This window comes from Hemicordylus capensis, chromosome 2 (assembly GCF_027244095.1).
Source record: "Hemicordylus capensis ecotype Gifberg chromosome 2, rHemCap1.1.pri, whole genome shotgun sequence".
Taxonomy (NCBI): Eukaryota; Metazoa; Chordata; class Lepidosauria; order Squamata; family Cordylidae; genus Hemicordylus; species Hemicordylus capensis.
Genome location: NC_069658.1, coordinates 381975065 through 381989695, shown reverse-complemented (window position 1 = coordinate 381989695; position 14631 = coordinate 381975065). Strand labels below are relative to the sequence as shown.

The 14631-nt window shown below is 45.1% G+C and overlaps 1 long non-coding RNA gene across 1 annotated transcript; it reads left to right on the top strand.

Annotated features, from left to right (window-relative positions):
- Positions 1-3630: 3630 nt before the first annotated feature.
- LOC128348208 (uncharacterized) lies at positions 3631-14300 on the top strand. The gene is made up of 3 exons (XR_008317997.1): positions 3631-3678; positions 3776-3883; positions 14188-14300. It is a non-coding gene; the product is annotated as an uncharacterized LOC128348208 (long non-coding RNA).
- Positions 14301-14631: the final 331 nt, after the last annotated feature.

Here is a 14631-nt window from a genome sequence, read left to right as displayed (position 1 = left end):
ATCCAGCAGGGCTGTTCGTATGTTCTTATGTACATGATTCTTTTCAACCCGTATTGCATCTGCAAGTTCACATCCAGAGGAGTTGTTTAGGGTTGTGAGAGGGCTAGTAGGTGCCCCTCCTCCCTTGAATCAGAATTTGGAGCAATCTATTACCCACTGTGATGTGCTTAATTATTTTTTTGTGGATAAAATCTCTCATATTCAGGCCGACTTGGATTTACACCCCGCAATTACTGCAGTGTCTGAATCGGAGGTGTCCATTGACTCCTCTTATGTGGTTAGGCTGGATCAGTTTCATTTTCTTACTCATGTGGATGTGGACAAGCTGCTTGGAGCGATGCAGCCTACCACCTGTTCTCTTAACCCTTGCCCGAGAGGCCTAATACTATCTGGCCGGGAGGTTGTTGCAGAAGGCCTAGTAGAGATCATAAATGCTTCTCTGAGGGAGGGCAGGTTGCCTCCTTATCTTAAGGAGGCAATCATTAGACCACTTCTGAAGAAGCCTGCCTTGAATTTCTCAGAGTTGAGATACTATCAGCCTGTCTCCAACCTTCCATGGTTGGGCAAAGTAATTGAGAGGGTGGTGGCCTCTCAACTCCAGGCAGTCTTGGATGAAACTGATTATCTAGACCCGTTTCAGACTGACTTCCACGTAGGCTATGGCGTGGAGACTTTCTTGGTCAGCCTGATGGATGAACTCCAGTTGGGAATTGACAGTGGAAGTGTGACTCTGTTGGTCCTTTTGGACCTGTTGATGGCTTTCGATATTATTGAACATAGTATCCTTCTGGAGCGTCTGAGGGGGATGGGGGTGGGAGGCACTGCTTTGCAGTGATGCCACTCTTACCTCTCAGGCAGATTCCAGATGGTGTCCCGCGAGGACAGTTCTTCAAAAACTGAACTTCGGTATGGTGTTCCTCAGGGCTCCATCTTGTCTCCGATGTTGTTTAACATCTACATGAAAATGCTGGGAGAGGTCATCAGGAGACTTGGTGCAGGGTGTTATCAGTATGCTGATGACACCCAAATCCTTTTCTCCATGTCAGCACCATCAGGAGAGGGCATAACCTCCCTAAATGCCTGCCTGGAGGCAGTGATGGGCTGGATGAGAGGTAACAGGCTGAGGCTGAATCCAGATAAGACTGATGTACTTATTATGCGGGGTCAGAACTCGGGATTTTGATCTGCCAGTTCTGGATGGGGTCACACTTTCCCAGAGGGAACAGGTACGCAGTCTGGGGGTGCTTCTGGACACAAAACTCTCCCTGGTGTCCCAGGTTGAGGCAGTGGCCAGAGGTGCCTTTTATCAGCTTTGGCTGATATGCCATCTGCGTCCGTTTCTTGAGATAAATGACCTCAGAACTGTAGTACATCTGCTGGTCACCTCCAGACTTAACTACTGCAATGTGCTCTATGTGGGGCTGCCTTTGTGTGTAGTCCAGAATGCGGCAGCCAGGTTGGTCTCTGGATCATCTCAGAGAGACCACATCACTCCTTTCTTAAAAGATCTACACCGACTACCAATAAGTTTCCGGGCAAAGTACAAGGTTTTGGTTATAACCTATAAAGCTCTAAACATCTTGGGCCCTGGGTATTTAAGAGAATGTCTTCTTTTCTATGAACCACACCACCCATTGAGATCATCCGGACTGGTTTGTCTGCAGTTGCAGACTTGGAGATGGGCCTTCTCCATTGCTGCCCCAGGCTTTGGAACATGCTTCCTGCTGAAATAAGAGCATCCCCATCTCTTACAACTTTTAAAAAGGCAGTCAAGATGCATTTGTTCACCCAGGCTTTTAATTAGATATTGTTTTAACTGTGTTTTTAATAGTTTTAATGTTTTAAAATTTAATTGTTGAAATGTTTTAATCCTTTTATCAGTTGTTTTTATTGTTTTGTTGTAAGCTGTCCAGAGACTTGCATTTTGGGCAGTATACAAATGTGTTAAATAAATAATAAATAATAAATAAATAATAGGATGTACTGTAAGGTAAATGGATCAGTAGATAAAAACACGGGTTATGGGCTGGCAGTCAGAGTCCGACAGATCTTGCATGCTGCCGCTCAGAACTTAGCAGCATTGTCCGTGAAGGCTTGCTTTTTATCCAAGAGCAGCATCTTAGTGAAAACTTGATTGGGGCGGCCGGGGTGGTTGAGAAGTTGAGGAAATATGAGCTTCTCCTGGCTATCTTTATAAAACGGGCAGGAAAAGAGTACATGTTCATTGGTTTCCACCTCCCCAGAGGCACAGGGGCAAAGCCTTTCCATAAATGGGATTTTCCTGTATTTGCCTTCCAGAACAGTGGAGGGAAGAGCATGACAGTGGGCAAAGGTGAATGCCCTTCTGTGGCTTGGTATTTCCAATTGAGTCAAACTATTGGGGGGGGGGGATACTGTCAACCTAGAGCTGTCCGAGGCCAGGCACCATACTTAGATCCATCTGGCGTTCCGTGTCCAGGATCCTGTGTTTGATGGCCATTTTCACCTTGTCACTGCCCTTAGCAAGAAGGTGAGATGGGGAGAAGCCCAATTGTGCCACCTTATTATCGGCTGCCCGCTTCCAGGAGGATTGGAAGTTGTCTGCAGTGTTAATGGGTCCAGGCCCTGTGAGCAAAGGGCTAGTTTGAGCCAATGATTGAGAGCAGTCATCCAAACACTGGCCTCAACTTTTATCATGCCTGTTTCCAGACGCAGAGTGGCATTGGAGATACAGCAAGGCACCTGTAAGACTGCTCTTAGGAATTTAGATTGGACATGCTCTAAAGTTATACTATACTAAAGTTAGAGGGGGGTCCTGGGTGGGCACTATAGAGTAATTGTGCCAGTGGCTTGGCTTCAAATAGTCTGAGCACTGCAGGTACATAATGACCACCTCTAGTTCAAAGGAACCTCAAGATGGCAGCAGAGCTCCTCTGTGCCGCTAGGGCAACCTGTTCACAGTGGGCTTTTATTGCACCAGAGACCTGAAGGACTACCCCCCAGATATGTAAAACAGGCAAGCTGTTCAATTCTGTGGCCATCAATACTCCAGAAGTCTTTGGTCTTCTGGCGAAGGCCATGATCTTAGTTTTTTGGTAGTTTATTTCAAGTTGTTCATCTTTGCAATACTGTGACAAAGCCGCAAGGGCCTATAGGGGTCCTTAAACAAACAAATAAAGAAACAAATTCAAAATGGTACTACAATCTGATTACCAATATCAAAATGTCAAGGTGTGGAGGGAAAGTATGAATTGGCTTGGTCTTCAGACTGTAGTATTTCCCGTAGAGGTTTCCTCCCAAGCCAAAGAGTAGGACTCCCTACTAGTTATAGTTTGCCAAGGGCAATGTAGAGTAAATATTCATAATGCACTTGAAACTTTAATTATAGCTTTCTCTGTATCAAACACATCACCAGATGTTACTGAAATGGAAGCATTCCGGATCATTTCTTAGAGCAGCCTATGAATATAATCCGGGGGGGAAACAACAGTACCAGTAATTGCTGGTAGCATTGAATAGGGCTATACAATATCTCTTATTAATGACCACTTAGGCATGGGCTAATTACAAACAGTATACAATGATAGACATACGACTAAGAAGCTTCCTGTATGTCCCAATGGAGTAATTATGTAATTATTTCTGTCTCTAAAGCTGGAGCATTGTCATTGAATCTAAAAAGTGCATGTTATGAAGAAGGTAATTACTCTTAAAATTACTGGTAACTTCAAGTGGAATTGGCAACTAATCTGAAAAAAATGATGTAATTAATTATTGTGTTTTTTGGCATTTGCAGAAATTATGCAGAGAAATTCCAAGGCTTTTAAAATGGAATGAAAGCAAAAATGCTTGCAGTTACTCTGTGTTTGGAATCATGGAGAAGATGAGTGGCTGTGCATCCCAGGTTAGACTTTAAATATGCCTCAAGCAAAATGGTTTCCAAATGGAAATTAAATGAGCTCGATCTTCATTGTTATTAATATTCTGTCACTCTTAAGCTGACACACAAACTCTTAAGATCTGTTCTCATTAGTGAAGCAGCTATTGTTGTTTCTGAACTTACATATTAAACTTGAAGGTTCTTGTTGTCCAGCTGAAGTGGCTTGCATAGAACTGTGGAAATAAGTTCAACTCTAGAGAAATTATGCACATCATGACTTTCCTTGATGAGTCAAGTGGGTGGGTGGAGCTAGGACAGATGTTGTATTTTGATTGCCTTAAAAACAAATTGCTGCACTCAGTGAAGTCAATAGCCCTCTGCTTAAAAATGAGGGAGATCAAGCAGTGACCAAATCACCAGTAACAAGAGGTTGTTTTTTCACATGTACTTCTTTAGAATCTGGAAACAAGCTGATTGGGAATTGCCACACGTTTCCACTGAAATGCCCCAACAGTATTCCCATGATGCATTGAAGGAATATTTTGACATGTTTGTCTTGACCGGAGGGTGAGGGAGATGACAGAGTTTCTTAATCAAGTTGAAAACTAATTTGGGTAACATATAATTTCAGCCTACACATGCCTGAATTCAGTGAGACTTACTTCCAAGTAAGCATGTATAGGTTGAACTGCAAAGCCCTTTGTTGTCATTTCTTTTTGGTCTCCCAATAGGTTTCCCAATATGGATTCATACCTGGTATTGTAGTGATGGGAAGGAGTGGAGGGAGGTCTAGGCCTCACTTAGAGCAACTGCTGGGAGGGTGGGCCTTTCCTAATAAGAGGGTAAGCCCAGGAAAATCAAAGCAGAAGGACCAGTCCAGAGGACTGGGCAGGATCTACACTCACAGCCACCAGCAGAAAAGGAGAAAGCTTTGTTCTGTTTGTTCTATCCCAGGAGTGACCTGAGGAAGCAGCTGGGGATTTCCCAGATGGCAAATTTATTTTGAAGCTTCCTGAGAGTGTTGTGTGTGCGTGTTTGCACATGGGGGGATTAACCTTGAAGTCCCTGTGAGGTATTGGGGAGCACACCATACACGATTCAGGTTTTTCCCTATGCACTGGAGCTTAGCCTGAATTATCCCTGTGCTGAAAAGTTCCACTTTCTATGGTGGCTTTTTGGGATACTTCAAAGTATCCTGATGTTTCTTCTGAGATGTATAGAGGACCATAGTGATTGAGTGGTGACTTTTTTCTTTGCATTTTTAAAAAGAATTACTAGGTGATCTTGCAGAACACCAGCAAAACCACCATCTTCACTGAGTTGGTGGTCTTCCACAAGACCACCAACCACCAGGCTGGGGCGGGGGAGTGAAATAAAAGAGAAAATATTATCTGCCTGCCTGCATGGCTGGTTTGGCTTGGTCTCCCCACTTCCCCTGCAGCTGCTTTCTGACCAGAAGTGTGGGAGGGATGGAGGGAGGCTGCCAGCTGGTTGATCTTGCAGAAGACCCCCTAAAAACAAGTTTTATATACAGGTGAAACTCAAAAAATTAGAATATCGTGCAAAAGTTCATTAATTTCAGTAATGCAAATTAAAAGGTGAAACTGATATATGAGATAGACGCATTACATGCAAAGTGAGATAAGTCAAGCCTTAATTTGTTATAATTGTGATGATCATGGCGTACAGCTCATGAGAACCCCAAATCCACAATCCCAGAAAATTAGAATATTGTGAAAAGGTTCAACAGTCTAGGCTCCAGGTGTCCCACTCCAATCAGCTAATCAATCCATAACACCTGCAAAGGGTTCCTGAGCCTTTAAATGGTCTCTCAGTCTGGTTCATTAGGAATCACAATCATGGGAAAGACTGCTGACTTGACAGTTGTGCAGAAAACCATCACTGACACCCTCCATAAGGAGGGAAAGCCTCAAAAGGTAATTGCAAAAGAAGTTTGATGTTCCCAAAGTGCTGTATCAAAGCACATTAATAGAAAGTTATGTGGAAGGGAAAAGTGTGGAAGAAAAAGGTGCACAAGCAGCAGGGATGACCGCAGCCTGGAGAGGATTGTCAGGAAAAGGCCATTCAAAAGTGTTGGGGACTTTCACAAGGAGTGGACTGAGGCTGGAGTTAGTGCATCAAGAGCCACCACACACAGACGGATCCTGGACATGGGCTTCAAATGTGGTATTCCTCTTGTCAAGCCGCTCCTGAACAACAAACAACGTCAGAAGCATCTTACAAAAGAAGAACTGGTCTGTTGCTCAGTGGTCCAAAGTCCTCTTTTCTGATGAGAGCAACTTTTGCATCTCATTTGGAAACCAAGGACCCAGAGTCTGGAGGAAGAATGGAGAGGCACACAATGCAAGATGCTTGAAGTCCAGTGTGAAGTTTCCACAGTCTGTGTTGATTTGGGGAGCCATGTCATCTGCTGGTGTTGGTCCACTGTGCTTCATTAAGTCCAGGGTCAACGCAGCCGTCTATCAGGAGATTTTGGAGCACTTCATGCTTCCTTCCACAGGCGAGCTGTATGGGGATGTTGACTTCATTTTCCAGCAGGACTTGGCACCTGCCCACACTGCCAAAAGTACCAAAACCTGGTTCAATGACCATGGGATTACTGTGCTTGATTGGCTAGCAAACTTGCCTGACCTGAACCCCATAGAGAATCTATGGGGCATTGCCAAGAGAAGGATGAGAGACATAAGACCAAACAATGCAGAAGAGCTGAAGGCCGCTATTGAAGCATCCTGGTCTTCCATAACACCTCAGCAGTGCCACAGGCTGATAGCATCCATGCCATGCTGCATTGAGGCAGTAATTGCTGCAAAAGGGGCCCAAACCAAGTACTGAATACATATGCATGCTTATACTTTTCAGAGGTCCAATATTGTTCTATTTACAATCCTTGTTTTATTGGTTTCATGTAATATTCTAATTTTCTGGGATTGTGGATTTGGGGTTCTCATGAGCTGTACGCCATGATCATCACAATTATAACAAATTAAGGCTTGACTTATCTCGCTTTGCATGTAATGCGTCTATCTCATATATCAGTTTCACCTTTTAATTTGCATTACTGAAATTAATGAACTTTTGCACGATATTCTAATTTTTCGAGTTTCACGTGTGTGTGTGTGTGTGTGTGTGTGTGTGTATAAATTAATAAATGCTTTTTATTCATTGAAATGGACATTTTTAGAAGCACACACCATGCATGCACAGTAGGGGGGAAAAAACAGGAGGCATGGCATCCCACCTACTCTAGAAAGCCACTGGGCAGATAAAGACCTTTGAGCAAGTGGTATTAACGATCCATGGGGAAAATTCAAAAGGAACAGAGAGGACACCACAGCAAAGTGGGCCTATGTGAATGTCCTCAGAATTGTTATTATTTTGGCTTCAGACTGTGGCTTCTATGGGACTAATCATTAGTCACGTAATCCCATGATTAAGCCTGCCATCTGAGAAAGCACCTGGTTGAAAAGCTGCTAGGGAAATGGGAGGCCACAGCCAGGGAGGCTGGAGAAAGAAGATCCGTGCCTGTGAGTAATAAGTTAGGGACTAGTTCAGTTAGACATGTGAGGGAAGTTATTTTCCTTTATGGATTGCTTGAATCTGAGTTGCCAGGTTAATGAAAACTCTCTCTCTTACAATCTGTTTTTTGAAGAGATAATTGTTCTTATTGCATACTCTTCCCCCCCCCCCTTTAAATCTAATAATAAACTCTTGTTGGTGAAATGTGCTACTTTTCATTTTGGGTCTGCCTTAGTCACACACCGTTGGAGGCCTAAGACTGCTCAGCCCTTCTGGGGTGGGTTTTGCCACTTTAACCTCTCCCAGGAATCTTATGGAGAGAGTGGTTTGTCCCACATTAAGATAAAGTAGGATGGTGGCAGCCTTCTGTGAACCCCTTACAGTCAAGGATTCACCTCAGTGAATTCCCCCACCCCGCCAGCTCTGGTAGTAGCTATGAGAGGTATACTCAAACTTTCTCAATCTATCACTTACTGGAACTTTCTTGAACCACAGAACTTCTCCGAAATCATTGTGAAACATTCCATTGCTCTCTTTAGCAAGTGGAACATTTTTAATTAAGGCCACATTTCAAAGGCAGTAGAACTTCATAAGCAAATGCAAATCCTGTATTAGCACAACAGCATGTGTCGTCAGCATATTAGAGAACTGTGCCAGCCGGTACTAGGCTGAGCCTCACTCTCAAGGACTGAGCTCAGAGCACAGATGTCTTCCCAGTAATGGATTTCTGGAAATCAAAAGATTTCTTTAATGTTTTAAGACAGCTTGGCAACATTTGATCATGATTACCTTAACAGCTCCACAATGTTTCAGGACCTAATTAGATAGGAAAGTCTCCTAGCAATTTAGTCGAAGTATCAGTTGTCACATGATGTAAATAATCCTGTGTCAGTGAAAGTACCATTGCTCATTTGGATTTGGGTGGACTGAAAAGCAAAAGTTGGTATATAATGCAGCCAAAGAAAGTAACTGTATTGAACCAGTACATTCAATACACAAATACTATTTGTGACTCACGAGCCCTTTACCTCAGCCCACAGTACAGGTACACTAATGAGGGGTGACCACAGAATGCCTGAGTAGCCCACAATGATACCACTGAGCAGCAGACTGCTGGTTTGCCCGGCCAGTCCACTTCCCAATTACTTTTAATCAGGTCAGCTTCACTTAAAGGTCTATCAAATGTTGTTCTCTGTACAAAAGGTTTATTGAACAGTGCTAATGGCAATTAAGGAGAGATGTTGCGAAAGCTACGCTGAGAAGGTCAATGCAAAGCACACTACAAGACCTCAGTACCTCCATAAACACATGCAAGCCAACCTTGCAAAAGCTAAAAACTATGAGCTGGGAATACCTTTATTAGGAGGACCATCCAAAAGGACATTATGAGGCTGTTCTCATGAGCAGCCAAGCCTGGGCTTGGATGTCTGTGAGAACCACCAGGATCCATGTGGATCCTGGCAGTGCCGCGGTGCCAAACCCAGAGCCACAGCCCAGCTCTTAGCCGAGGCCCAGCTCCGGGATCCTGTGTTAGCATGAACTGCTTGCAGCTCACACTGACACAGAGGCAGGTGCCTAGAGTGCTCGTCCCTGGGAGGAATCCCCCAGGGCACTGTGCTCAGCTCAGTTGTCCCAGCCGCTGTTTACCAGCGCAGCTGGGAGCAGTGCAGAGAGCCATCCATGCTGCTCCCGGCATTGCTGGTTGTGTGGGCATGTGGCTTGCACGCTGCCCGGGCTGCAAAAGGTTGTCTGGGCCCTGAAGGTAGATTGGACCATGCCCCCTCTGCCTGCCCGACCTTGCGCGTGTGTACAGCCGTGTGAACAGCTCCCAAGTCACAAGCAGGGACATTCACAATTTGTTGTGAACCGCCCTGAGACCTTGGGTTAGGGCGGTATAAAAATGCACTAAATAAATAATAATAAAATAATTCTCCAGAATTCTTCAACCAGAATTCTTTACTGCAAAAAGGGGAGGAAGGGGGAGAGAAAAGAGCTTGGCATGGTGCAAGAGCCCCCAGGTCTGCAGTTTAGAAGTGTCTTGCTACTCACATCATCCTGCCATTTTGGTTGGTTCGGGGGGAAAAGAAAGAAAAAGCTATTACCAGAGTAATAGTAATGGCTTTTGGATTGTTGTTGTTGTTGTTGCGGGACCAACACAGCGACCTATGATTCTTGCAAAAGCTGAGCTGCAAGAACGAAGCAGAGCTCTTTGCAAAACCTCCACTCCTTTGCTAATTAATAAAACGAAGCTTCCTCAGTCCGCTACTGCTAAGCAAACACCTTGGGAAGATCTTTGCTTCTCTGGCAAGAAGCCCAAACAGACATGCTTACGGTAGTGAATGTCTAATTCCACTTCATCTTGAAAAATGGGAATGGGAAACAAATGAAAAAGAGCGTCTAATAATGCTGGGGAGGGAGCAGGCTGCAGTTGCTCAGTGTTGCAAGAAACACATTCTGCACATACTCAGGAGGAGTCTGTTAACTGTTATTTCTCTCGACAGATCCCTTGCCATGGATTCACTGACTCATGCCTGCTGCCGCCACTGCCACAATGGGGGTGGGGGAGGCCTGCTCAGCTCACCCCCCACACCCCAGCCGCATACATGGCAGCTAGAATTATTGAAGTTTTTGGCGCCATGGGGCAGTGGCAGGGCGGATACAGGGTGGGGTGGGTATATCCTTTGGAGGCCCCCTGACCTTGGAGGCCACGGACCAGGGCCCCAAGGTCTAGGGATAAGAACGCCTCTGTAGCCAGCCGAGACTGCCCCATGCAGCAGCATACCTGACAGTATTTCAGAGTGGAAAACATGGAAAACCTGTCTTCAGGTGTACAAGCTGGTGGTGCAACAGGCAGGGTACAGCAGCCAAGCAGTACGGCCTGGTGGGCAAGGGCAGGTAAAAGCATCTGGTATCTTGCTATAAGCTGTGTTACCTGCAAAATAAAATAAAGAGCTCTAAAATAAAATCCAGACTGAAATGTGACACAATCAGAAAGCAGGAATTAAACGTACAGACCAAACGCAGTGACACTAGCCACAGACTGCTACAACAGAGTATGCAGGCATATGCCCTTTATTGCATTTGCACCAGTTAGTGAACATTGGTCCCACTTTACAGCAGAGGAACACGGAGGCACACCAGTGAGTAGCCAGTCAGAGGCAACTCTTCCATAAGGCAGCCTCCGGCAGCGAGCATACCACAGGGAAGTGAGGATGGGCCTTCTGTTCCCTACTACAGACATCATTACACCTGCCTCCTGCCACTCTCCCTGCCTCATGTCTGCTGCCACCCCATCCTCCTCGTTTCCCCTCACGGCCCCACAACCCGGGTCAGAGGCTGGCACTGCCACTCCCCCTCATCCACCTTACCTCTGTTCCCGGGTCGGTGCTGCCGCTTGCTGCAGCAGCACCGCACATCCAGCTTTGCCGGGCTTTGTCTCTCCCCATAACAGCTGTGACCAGCTCACTCTCTCCTGCCATCTCTCTCCTCTAGCACCAGGCCTGTCTGCTTTGTCTCCTGGAGAGGAGCGAGCAAGCCGGTCACAGCAGTGGCAAGAGGCAGGGGCTGGCAAAGCTGGATGCATGTGGCCACTTGAGCGAGGCAGGCATTGGCCCTGGCCTCAAGACAAAGTGTGCACCCTGAGACATGAAGCTGGTGAGGGGGAAGAGGGGCAGCCTCAGCTCTGGCAGGGGGTGTGTGGTGTGTGTGGAGGGCTGGTGATGGGGGAGGGGCAAGGCAGCACATTGTGACTCAGCTCAAGTGGCAATAGGCAATGAGCCCCCTCTCTAACTAGCCCACTATGAGTCAGTGAATCCATGGCAAGGGATCTGTCGAGAGAAATAACAGTTAACAGACTCCTCCTGAGTATGTGCAGAATGTGTTTCTTGCAACACTGAGCAACTGCAGCCTGCTCCCTCCCCAGCATTATTAGACGCTCTTTTTCATTTGTTTCCCATTCCCATTTTTCAAGATGAAGTGGAATTAGACATTCACTACCATAAGCATGTCTGTTTGGGCTTCTTGCCAAAGAAGCAAAGATCTTCCCAAGGTGTTTGCTTAGCAGTAGCTAAACCGTTATTTTAAACTCATGGCTGAGGGATGGGAGGTGGGGGCCTCCAAAGCCCTTCAGGTCCAGGCACCAAAATTACCTAGGTGCAGCCCTGGCTGGCGAACTGGAAGGAGCTCTATAGAAAAATAGATGCCCAGGTGTTTTTACAAAGTTATCAAATGACAGAGGGTTCTCCAAGTTTCCAAAACTTCTGGTCATATAGAAGACTTCTGGTGAAGGCAGCAACAAATCACATTTTTGGGGAATGCCTTTTTGGGGACTTGAGCAGCATTTGCAAGAACAGGAATGGAGTCTTTGGCCACTCAGGTCCAGGATGTAGGCAAGACAGAAACTATCTAGGAATACCATAGCAGAGCAACAGGTGGCCAAAAAAAGACTAAGAACAGTCATTTACAGGGAAGAGTGGCTGAGCATCTTAGTGGTAGAGCAGATGCTTTGTATGTAGAAGATTCCAGCTTCAAATCTTGGCAGCATGTCCAGGTAGGGCTGAGAAAAACCCTTGACTGAAACCTTGGAGAGCCACAGCCAGTGTAGAAAATATGGATCTAGAAGCACCAGTAATCTGACTCACTATAAAGCAGCTTCAGGTGTACAATGACAGCCCAAGGAGGCTAAGTGGAAACAGGATAAGCAAGTCCTTGGTTCAGGCTGGTGGGAGTGGTCAAGTCACTACTCTGCTGTTAGTAAACCCATAGGGAGATACTGGGTGTGTGTCTCTCTGATAACTGATGGTTCAACAGAAGTTGAACCAGCCCTAACCCCTTGCTTAGGTGAGCAGATGTGTATTTAATTATAAGGGGTGTGGCATGTTATTTTGTTTGGCCGTTATGGGTATTTATTATTTAATCATAGGGCTGTAATTCTTGAGCTTTTCTTGCGGGCCTTCATGAGAAGCTGCAAGTAAAGTGCTTGGATCAAGCCAGGAGTTCAAGTTGGACACAGTTCTTCCCAAAATGGATTGGATCAGTTGAACACTGGATGTTTTAAAGACAAAAAGCGGGGGAGTGGGAAAGACATGTGTGAGACTGTTAAGTCAAATGTTTCTGCTAATGAATATTTGCAAACATGTGCTTATCACTTGTTTTACCTTTAATGCTCTCTTGCAAATTCCATTGCTGTTTGGGCCCTTTAGAACCCACTGATTATACATTCTGAAATAGTCCACTAGAATCTTCTCTCTGCTTCCCTTGCTGGGAGACTGAGCCAAAAGAAGCCAGTGTAGTCAGTCAGACCATTTCAGCAGTGCATCAGTCCTGGGCTCAGAGTGCAGGAATGATTAGGCTGAGAATGCGCGAGGACCATGACAAGTACCTTCATTCCTACATCATGAATGCAGCACACATCAGCATGTGTAATCTCCAGTGCTGTACATCAAGGATTGCCTTGCACCTTAAAAGGCCAGTGAAATGCATGTAGGATTTAGCTGCCCTGCTTTCTTTGCACCTTTGTGACTCTGCACAATACTGTAATTTATATTTATGAGATTATGGAGAGATTTAAAAAGGTATTAACTTTCCAAACACTCAGTGTAAAAATGTATTCTTCTGGGTTTACTGTAGGGAAGGAGAGGGGGAATAAATAAAAAGTGGAGAGACTGCTGTCTGAAGGCTGGAGAAAGGGACAATGTGACTGTACTTACTGATCAAAAAGACACCTCCCCATCCCTCCTCCTGTATTCCTCAGTGGATGCAGAGTTAATTAGACCTCACTCAGGCCCAAACTGCCTGTGATATGGCCCATGTGGCTGCTGCTGACCTCTGTCTCCTTGCTAACATTTAGTTACAAAAGATACCCACGATGTTGTCATGCGCAGAATCATACACTGTGCCCCCTCCATTCATCAGCAAGTAGCTAGCAGCCAAGGAGTATGGAGTCTTGTGCCTTGTTGATTATAGCCAGGCACAGAAGGTTTTTCTCTCCTCCTGCCACTCAAGGAGTAGCTGTTCTGCAAGCCTGGCTCACAGAACGGATCCTTTTCTGCAGTGGAAAAGGACAAAATCACCTCCTTGTCACCTGCTGAGGGGCACAATTTCTGAGCTGCGGAAAGTGAACTGCACTATGGGAAATTCAGAACAGAAGTAGACCTTATTATAGTGGTCAGACCCATGACATCTGGGTCCTAATGCTTGGTATCAAATAGCATGCACAAAGCCTAACTACTACGGATAGGAAAAAGAAGTTCTGTGTCAGCAGGTGTGTTGCTCCCATACTTCAGCAATTCCCTCTTGCTCCAGACTGGCTTTGCTAACAAGCAATCAGCCCAGGGTCAATTATGGGTTTACCTCTTATAAGAAGAAGAACCCTGCTGGATCAGAGTTCAGGTCTATCTAGTTTAGTATCATGATTCCAACAGTGATCAGCCGACCACCGGGGAAAGCTGACATTGATTCCCTACAACTGCTTTTGAGAGGTGTACTGCCTTCAAAGCATATAGCCATCACGACTAGTGTTGGAATATATTTGCAATTTGCTTGAGCAGCAAAAAGGGAAAAAGCATGATTTGTTTGAATAGCACTTAGCTAGCTAGGACAGATGGCACATTCCATGCCTGGTACATCGCTTTCCCCTTCGCCTTGAGGATATCTGACACGACTTGAAAGAATGTCTCTGCGGGGAGGGGGCCAGATCTCTTCAGAAGTGTGGGTGAAAAACATTGCACTTGGGAGCAAAATCGGAACCTTTAGTGTTAAAAGTAGTGCTTTGGCTTGTTTTCCTTCCACAGGTGTGGAATGTGTATTGCCTTGTATAAAAGATGAAGGAATTTGCCAGAAAAGGTCCAGCCACACCCAGAAGGAGCTTTTTTGCTAGCAGTGAATAAAGTTCGTTTGAAATCTTGATACTGGTGCCTGGTAAAAATTACCTAACCAAGAAAATGAACGACAGAGAGAATCCCTGGCTTCTAACACTAGTAACCATTGAAAGACTTCTCCTCCATGGATGTGTCTAACCCCCTTTGAAAGTTATCTTAGCTAGGGGCCATTCCTATTTATTTATTTATTTATTGTTAAAGTGATTGATTGATTGATTGTTAAACTACTATACTGCCTTTCATTAAAACAATCTCAAGGCGATTCACACAAAAGTTAAAACAAGATTACAAAAGTTGCATAATTGAAATATTAGCTAGAATATACAAATATAGATCTGATTAAAAGATTAAAAAAAA